The 9,369-nt window shown below is 45.5% G+C and overlaps 2 long non-coding RNA genes and 1 pseudogene across 2 annotated transcripts; all 3 read right to left on the bottom strand.

Annotated features, from left to right (window-relative positions):
• The window catches only part of LOC120709726, a 14,129-nt pseudogene extending 12,632 nt beyond the window's left edge, over positions 1–1,497 (bottom strand).
• Positions 1,498–7,487: 5,990 nt separating this feature from the next.
• Positions 7,488–7,984, bottom strand: LOC120706573. The gene is made up of 3 exons (XR_005688354.1): positions 7,928–7,984; positions 7,714–7,849; positions 7,488–7,618 (listed from the first exon to the last, which is right to left on the bottom strand). It is a non-coding gene; the product is annotated as an uncharacterized LOC120706573 (long non-coding RNA).
• Positions 7,985–8,112: 128 nt separating this feature from the next.
• Positions 8,113–8,891, bottom strand: LOC120706572. The gene is made up of 3 exons (XR_005688353.1): positions 8,661–8,891; positions 8,513–8,576; positions 8,113–8,424 (listed from the first exon to the last, which is right to left on the bottom strand). It is a non-coding gene; the product is annotated as an uncharacterized LOC120706572 (long non-coding RNA).
• Between the last annotated feature and the right edge of the window lie 478 nt (positions 8,892–9,369).

Here is a 9,369-nt window from a genome sequence, read left to right as displayed (position 1 = left end):
TTGCTGATGCCCTTTCTCGCCGAGATCACTGGACTTAAACCTGAATACTATATCCACGCCATCCTTTGAACTCTTTTCTGAACTGCGCCGTGAGATCAATGCAGACACCAGCCTGCAACATCTCCGGGATAACATCGCTGTCCTTCATGGTGACCCATGGCGTTCAGACCAAGGACTGGTTCTAAAGGGTACTCGTGTGTATATACCACTAGTAGAGTGCCCGTGCGTTGCTACGGGTCCTTTGTTACGATGCGATATATGTAAAAGTCGTTATTTGTTGACATGCGGTATAGACATATTGCGATAACATTAGACAAAGATAATTAGTATTGTCACCAGTTCAAGAAATTAACAGGACAATGGAAAACACAACGTTCGTAGCTAGTAATTACAATAAAAAACTAAACATGGATGTAAACGTTCCAAGATCTAGGAAGTGAGCACTTCTTTGTAGACGATATTCTTGGTAAGTGTGCCATCTAATTCGCTAATCTCATCATTAGTCGTTGCAGCGAGAACTTTGAGTCTGCTTCTGGCTGTAGCTCGTGACATAGCGACATATAGCTGTCCGTGTGAGAACACCGGGTTAGGGAGGTAGACTCCAACATGAGGGATCGTTTGCCCCTGAGCTTTATTGATAGTCATTGCAAAGCTCACTCTAACAGGGAACTGTTTCCTCTTGAACCTAAATGGGAACATTTCATCATCCGAAGGACATAAAGGTATGCGTGGGAGGAAGACTCGCTTTCCCACGTGTTGACCCAGCACTATCTCTGCATCGATGGTGTTCCTCTGAAATGCTCGCACCACCAACCTCGTTCCATTACACAAGCCATTTGGTGGGTCAAGATTCCTGAGCAATATCACTGGACAATTAACCTTAAGCTTTAGGATGTGAGGCGGCAAACCATTCGGTGTCAAAGAATTCAAGAACTCAGATGGGTAGTGATTGTTTGGATCATCAACTGCACAATCAAAGTTGTGATAGATCATTTGCTGTCCTAGGAAGCGTTCGATGAGCTTCATGTTTATGCCATCGACGTTCTCATTCCTAGTTGATAGAATAGCTCGTGATGTGATGTAGTTTGAATTTGTCATGTTTTCCTCTAGCATTGGGAAAACCACATCAATGAGGTCATTGATGTTAGATTCTTCACCGGTGTAAGGGACACATATATCGCTAGGTAGCCTTACGTAGTCCTGATCAATGGTTTCCTCAACACCATTTCCGATGCGCAACAAGTAATCTGAAAACCAAGGATCTGACTGAGCCCTCATATTCTGCACAAGCCTCAACTGATGCATGTAGTCCCATAGGTAAGATCTACGCAGCGTTGAGTTAATTATTTGTGCCCTTGTACCCTTCCGTACGACCGGAAGCACCTGTCTAAAGTCACCTCCAAAGACAATCGTCTTTCCACCAAACGGTAAACCAGGCTTATCCATGATGTCTCTCATGCTCTTATCAAGTGCCTCAATTGCTTGTCTTTTTGTCATCGTGGCTTCATCCCACAATATAAGTGAAGCACGACGAAGAAGTGTTGCCGTCCCACTTGCTTGGTAAAGTTACACACACCACCGTCTTGTATGCTAAGTGGAATTTTGAATCTTGAATGTGCAGTTCTACCTCTAGGCATGATGGAAGCAGCTACACCGGACGTTGCAGTAGCTATCGCTATATTTCCATTGCTCCGAACTCTGGCTAGCATTGCATTGTATAGGAATGTCTTTCCTGTTCCTGGGGCCGTCAACAAAGAAAACACCTCCAGTACCACTATCGACGGATGCTAATATAGTGTCATAAGCTTGCCTTTGTTCACGATTGAGGTATGACACAGCTGATAGGTGTTCATTGTCTAATTCAATATTGGTCTCCTCAAATATTTCCCGTACCACACCAGACATGTCGTCATTTGAGCCAGAAATCTCTGGAAGAGGGAATAATGTTATATCCTTACCCATCGACTGGAGGATATTTCTAATATCTATCACACCATCTGTTGTACTGCATTTGAATCGCTTTGGCCCCGCTGGAAGTCATCAGACATTGCTTGTAAGTGCTTATCCCAGAGACCTCGCACATTGCTAGGCTCACAGAAGACCAAAATCGTAGCAAACAACCTTCGAGAGACGAAGGCATATGGAAAACTTCAGCCTCTGTCAAGCATTCATCGATGCTACTATCTGCCTCAATAAGACCTCTTTTCTCAGCAGCCTCTCGGAAGGTAGGATAGACAATTCCTTCAAATGATCTTAGATGTTCGTATGAAGTCGGTCCTCGTACGTGGTTCAGCAACACTCTTAGATAATATATCCTCCCCCTCAGCAGGATGTGCAGAAATGATCCGTCCACCTGTGTTCGCTGCTGTCTTTTCCATTTCTTCGGCCTACTCTCCCAAACTGCATGTTCTGGAAACTCTCTATATAGTAGGGTTCGAGCCCATGGGAATTCTTGGTTTGCCTTAAAGAACTGAGTTAACATTGATTTCTCAACACCTTGTGCTTCCAAAACATACACATCATTCTCATTGTAGGAAAACAAGATGCATGCCTGGAAGATGAAGTTGTAGCTGTAGACAGGGGGTGAGATACCATTTAGATCAAACCCATATATCTCCATAATGCCTCCTGCGGCCCACCCATCTAGCATCTCTGAAATTTTCTATCTCGTTAATCTCCTGATTGCATCTGCATCATTTACAGACAGATGCCCTATCGTGGCCCTTATAGATGTACTTGTAAAGGTATTTCACAGCTTGAATGCTCGAGCAAACCTCAACATTCAAGTGACAATCATACCTTCTCAATAGCTTCGGACAATAAGGCACGACCCACCTATTGTCCATGTCATGTCCTCTAACTAATTCTGTCTCTCCATCCTCCCTTCTTCTATATTTGGGTAAGAGTCCTTCCCTTGGAGAGTTGTGGTCTGAAACTGGCGTGATAATGGCACTTGCATTGACCATCTCTCATACAGGGGTTACGTCTATTTAAAGAACCACATGGCCCATGCATCATGTGTTTGGCAACCATTTCACGAAGCTGGGGATACTTGTCCTTATTTGGAAGCTCCGCCGAGATAACACAGTACTGTTCTGGGCTTGTTAGTTTGTAGGGGATTGCATGATAAGAGGAAGTGTGCATGTGGCAAACCCTTTTTCTGGAACTCAATGACATGAACTTGTGCTGCCACAACCCCAAGGTGTGTTATGGAATAGCTGGTGTTTGAGGTCTTCTAATTTGGCTTTAAATACTCGCACAACAAGATCCGGTCGGTCCTGTGGTGTCTGGCCCGGTTCAAGCTCTCTAACTATTTCTTCCCAGTTAGGATTACAAGTCATAGTGAGAAAGAAATCTGGTTTTCCATACTTTTGCACCAAGGCCATAGCATCCATGTATCTCCGTCTCATATCCCTTCCTCCACCAATAAATGATGCCGGTAGCACCCATCTTTTGCCAACTCTACGTGCTCGAACCTCTCCACACATAAAGTGTCAACTAAGCCCTGGTACAGATCAGCTCGTATTCTCGATTGGTTGTGAAGGATATAGTTGAGCCGTGTTGTTTCAAGCTTGATATATGTATCCACAGCGAACTGCTGGAATAGACACTTACCATGCAAGATGGTGTTGAATATACCACGGCGCATCTGGAATTTGTAGCAATAGTATTCGCGCATCGTGACGCACAACTGGCTATTAGTGTCTGATAATGATAAAAGATGCATGCGGTTAGTTAATTATTGGATCGGATCAAGAGTTGAAATCATCCGAAAAAATAAGGCAATTTCTCACATAACGTACCTGGATTGTCAGGTTGTGTGGACGGCCTAATGACCTGGCCAGGATTAACACCAACCTTTGGTATTTCTAGATGCCACCCAAGCTCGCCCCTAGGAAGAAGAGAGGGTATGACAAAGGGTCATAACATCCATGATGAGGCTTGATGGAGTAACATTGTTATCGTTGCCAAACAGGGTTATGCCACGGTCAATATGTTGGTAAATCTCATTCCCCTCAACCCATACAGCGGCCACCTCTGACGTCAATGGTGCATTGTAGGTTCTCTGGTCTAGTTTGTATTCAGTATTAAGGAAAATACGACACTCATCCTGTTCTCGACCTGTCCTAAGCTCCTAAATGTTTCAAAGTAAGGGTTGGCTCTTATATATCCACCAAACTCGCAATGATAGAATGGTCTCTTGCTTGGAACAACTCAAATTGAGCCTTTCGAAAACGATGTGAAAGGCTAGGGTCATCATCGTAGAAGTATAGTTGCAAGTGGCTTGAATTCTCATCTCTTTTTCCAAAGAGTGTAGGTTGTGGTAAATTTGTCCATTCGCTTGAAGGTATATACTCCATCTCTGCGCTTGCAAGGTTTTGGTCGTAATCACAAGCAAAGGTTGTGAACGAAAAATGTCCATTGAACCATCTTGTATGATCTTGGAAATGTTGTGAGTTTGGGTCCTGGCTGGTATACAACAGTCGAAGCTCTTCAGGCGGCTCAGGCATCTCAATCTTGATCTTCCCATCTCGGCAACAAAATCCCAACGGCTCATATTCAAACCTCTTTGCACCGCAATGGCAGCAGTCTGGCACCGACTTCAACATATGAGTGCTTTCAGGTAGGTTCTGTATACGATGTCACCAAACTCAAGGTTGTTTGAGCCCACCACAGCGGCATCATTAGTGCCATTGAAATTTGTTACAACAGAAAAGTTAGGAACATGTGTGGTGCATCTAGCCGCCGCTCTTGGGTATCTTCGAACTTGTCTCGCTAGCCTTTGTTCTGGTCTCTCATTTGCATACCTTTCTCTGGCGCGCGCGCGTCTGCTTGCAACTTGTTCAGGTGTCATGCTTGCACGACGTGCTCTTTCACGTTCCCTTCTTGTCTCTGCACGGTATGTTGCTCTACCACGAGTGCTTGCTCGAGATATTCGTGATGGATTTTGCTGCTCCATAAGGGTAGGACGTGCTGAAAAGTAAAAAGAATTGGAGTAATGATTATATGTTTCATACGACTATTGTTTACAAATCAGCCACTTATTTTAATTAATTATATGAAGTACCCGTAGAGCTTTCGCCTTGTTCAACATGTGTAGACGTGAGGGTACTTTGGAAAGGGCTCAAAACTGAGGGAGGTAGTCCACATGGATGGTCATCATCTTCTGATGAACTTTCTTGCGTGGCACATGATGGATCTCGAATCGAAAGCCCGGTAGAGACTTGACGCGTCCGCATACTTTCAACTCTCTTTCGCTTCATTTGTATATTCATAACTTGTATAAATAAAAAATAAATGAAATGAACACCTTACATGTATACATCCATTGATTGAATTTTGTAATCAAAATCAAAAGAAAATTTAACTAACAAGTTACAAATTCATACTTTCTTTTCCATTTCTTCTTGGGTGGTTCGGATCTCCCGACATTGTAGCCTCTAGACCTAACAAGTAAGGCATTTGTAACACACTATTCAGAATATAAAGCTAGAGCTTAATTTCAAAATTCATCCATGCACTTGAACTATGGCACGAACTGCATAGCAAAAGTATTATACTGCAAAATATTTTTAACCTAAATCGAATGGAGCATATTACAGAATTTTGCAGCTTATCTCTATATACAATTTCCGCACCAAAAGAAGGCCTCCCAGCGTGGCCACATCATCGGTCGTTCCCGGCCGTCCGATCGGCCGGGCGGACGGCCCAGATCGTGCTTTCTCGGTCATTTTGCAAACAGTCCTCAGATTGACATCTCATGTGGAGGTCGGGCGAGTCCGACCCCCCCTGCAGGGGTCGGGTGAGCCGGACCCTCTTCGCAGATGTCGGGCCAGGCCGACTCCTCCATAGGGGTCGGGCGAGCCGGACCCCCTCTACAGGGGTCGGGCGAGCCGGACCCTTTGTCGCAGGGGTCGGGCGAGTCCGACCCCCTCTACAGGGGTCGGGAGAACGCCCCGCTGCCCCCCCCCCCGTTGCACGCACAATTTGGACACAGGGGGTCGGGCTCGCCCGACCCTTTGTCGCAGGGTCGGGAAAACGCCCCGCTCAGCGGCTGCGTCCCCCCTCCCCCCCCCCCCGCGTTATGTTGAACGAATAACCATAACACACTTCCAGTCATAAAGAACAATGTCCATCGTTTTGTTGTATTTTACTAACCACATAAATCATATAGTTTTTTTTGTTTTTTTGAAAGGGTATCATACAGTTCACATATGAAGCCAAATAATCCTGAAAGGTCAGGACGTGCAACAAGAAAACAGATACATTGATCTGTCGATCATGCCTGGGTGCCAACAGGTTAAGATACAGGAGTCTGGAACTATCAACCATGTTTAAGCAACTTCTGGCAATCCATACGACCCAGTGATGCCTGCCTCGTTCTTCTTGTATTCAACACATGATAACCAAAATATACTATCATAGTATATTGTCCACTCAACTAAACACTTTTGAATAGCACAGCCATGAATGTATTGGAAATGCAGTCTGGTAACATTAATACAAATTTCGAAAACATAGCAGTGATAAATAGTCTAGTGACAAACAATCTAGAAAACACTTCCTAATGACCCTACATCTAATTTTCCTTGATTCCCAGATCGATCAGTGTGGTAACACGGTCGCCAAGTATGCCCATCTTGCTTCAAGATATCTGTTAACGAAGCGAAGATTCTGCCTTTCCATCATTATTTCGCCGAACAGCTGCAATTTACAAGATATATTGTTTTAGTCTATATGTGTGCATTAACAGATGAAGACAAATTTAGCTTAGGATGTAGCAGTTTCTCACTTGCTAGTTGATGCCATGTGTGATGTCTTGGGTTGAAGTCCAGTGATGTGTGGTCTCTCCAAGCATCCTGTTGGTTAAATAGGGTAGGGTTAGGGTAGGGTTAGTTAAATTGAAGATATGACTGAGGTATATTTGATCAGGTAGAGGTATATTTGATCAGGAATTACTGTGTGTAGAGTTTCGTCGCAGCATAGTGGCAATTATAATTTCCTTTTCATCTCTAGCTTTGTACCATCGTTGAAAATTCCGGCAGAAGAGGTCACTCCCAAATCCCAACAATAATAAGGTGCCACCTAGAAATTTAGCATATTAATTAAAACCCTTTAGTGGTGAGGTGTGAATATATAACATATTGTTTGTAGTACCGATTTGAATGCATACCTTGCATCCATTAACACAACCTCTCTATATAGCCTATTGCCCACATGCTCCAATGGCTCCATATGGACAACTATTCCCATAACATCTGAAACATTTAGTAATTTATCAACTTAAAGACTATGGATATTAAGATATTTGTAGAGCCATTACAACAAAGTAGGTTAGGAGCAGTACCTACAAATGTCTTGTTGGTTGTCGGATCACTTCATGAAATGGCATAAGATGCTTTGGGCAGGGAGGGAACTGAAGTCGGAAGGTGTATGGCTCAACACGAGTTTTTTCTGGTCAATGTCACCTCAAACCGATGCCCAATATTTCTGAATTCAAGGTCCCCCCAGTTTGGCCCAAAAACTACATCTTTCAAATGTACTTGCATCCTTGCTGAAGTAGTGTGTCAAATCGATGGACATTATTGCCATATGAAATTGCTTCAATTTTGGAACCCTATAGAGTTACCCAGTACAGGAGATGTGAGTGAGATAACTATGCCTAAAACGACTTAATGATACAATTTATTTTTAGCCTTTGTAGTGACTTACAGTGGTGTCGACAAGGATGAAGTGTTGCTTATCATGATACCTAGGCTCCATAGGGAATTTAACATCTATCCTTACAATTATAGTCCAAGTCTGAGGTAGACCTCGAGAATCGTCAACATCATCGAACAACTTTAAGCTGTAAGCACACACGTTTTAGGTTGCTATATATATATATGTGTATCTTAGGTGTTCTGATTAGTGTAACTAAACTCACCAATCCGTTGCTGGATTTGGCTCTGCATACTCCGCATATGTCCTCTTACTTCCACCAATGCGAAGTGGTGCCATTAAACTAAATATAAAATGGGGTGAAGCAGGTGTTTCACCGATTTTGGTATATTGTATGACATTAGGTGTGAACTAACCTTAAACATACACTACATGCAGCTAGTTTCATTGCAGGTCGAAAAACGGAACTAATGCTGGCATTTAACATCAAGAATCATGCATTTCACACAGTTAATATTGGACAAAGCATTCAGGCAATATGCAAGCAGAGAAACTGAGCTTATTGCAGTCACGTATTACTGACTACCCAATTAACACCAGGATCAATTAAGCAAGCAAGCAGAGAAACTGAGCTTTTGTATACATCATAGCATGCACACAGGATCAATTAAGCAAGGAAGCAGAGAAACTGGGCACCTGGATGTTAGCTTCTCAACGTACCAGGCAATCACAAGAGGACACACCGATGAACGAAGCACCACACTATCAAGAATCAACAGAGAACAAAGCATTAGATGCCGCCATCATGGGAGAGGGAACCAGAACAGAAGCGACAGGGAAACTGGGGCACCTGGATGTAACCTTCTCAACGCAGCAGGCAATCCCAAGAGGGCAGGCGACACACCGATGAACGACTATCAAGAATAAACAGGAACAAAGCATTAGCTGCCGCCACCATGGGAGGGAGAACGAGAACAGAAGCAAGAGAGGAACTGCACCTTTCGTGTGTGCGACGGAGGAGCATGGCAACACTGAGTAGAGCTGCGGCTTGTCGCGGCTCGCGGGTGCGCTCGGTCGTGGCTCACGGTAAAGGCGGCGGTTGCCAACAATGTGGGGGGCGACGTGTGGTGGGGGAGCTGTAACTGGCGCGGGAGCGGGCGCTGGCACGGGAGCTGGCGCTGGCAGCCTCCTCGTGCCGGATCCGTGCCATGGTGGTCGAATCCCGGCCGGCGAGGGACGGCGAGCCGCTGCGCGGTGGGGCGCGGGGAGTGGTAAGGCGTCGGCGAGCGCGAGGAGCGGTTCAGATCCGAGGCGAGGGACGGCGAGGGGCGGCGCGGCGGGTGAGGGGCGAGGCGGCGGCGCGGCACAGCAAGGGACGGCGAGGGGCGGCGTGGCGGGCGACTGGCGACCGGGCGAGGCGTCGGCGCGAGGGAGAGCGAGAAGCGGGGGGCGACAGCCGAGGAGGCGAGCGACCGACTGTGTGGGCCGGGAGTGGGCTGCGTTCGGCCCACGCGGTGGGGTGCGGGGAGGAGGCGACGCACGAACTACTGCTGCATTATAGGAGTAGAGACTTCAATGCTGCAGCCTGCAAACAGTGTTACAAATGTCACACACAGCAGCACATGAGGGAACACAGAAAACCTTGCAGCGCCTCAGACAGGATTTCATCATCGACAATGATCGTGCAGTAGTGCGCGACTTTGTTCG

This window comes from Panicum virgatum, chromosome 5K, assembly GCF_016808335.1.
Source record: "Panicum virgatum strain AP13 chromosome 5K, P.virgatum_v5, whole genome shotgun sequence".
Taxonomy (NCBI): Eukaryota; Viridiplantae; Streptophyta; class Magnoliopsida; order Poales; family Poaceae; genus Panicum; species Panicum virgatum.
The sequence above is the reverse complement of the archived record's forward strand: the minus strand, read 5'-3'. Positions and strand labels throughout refer to the sequence as shown.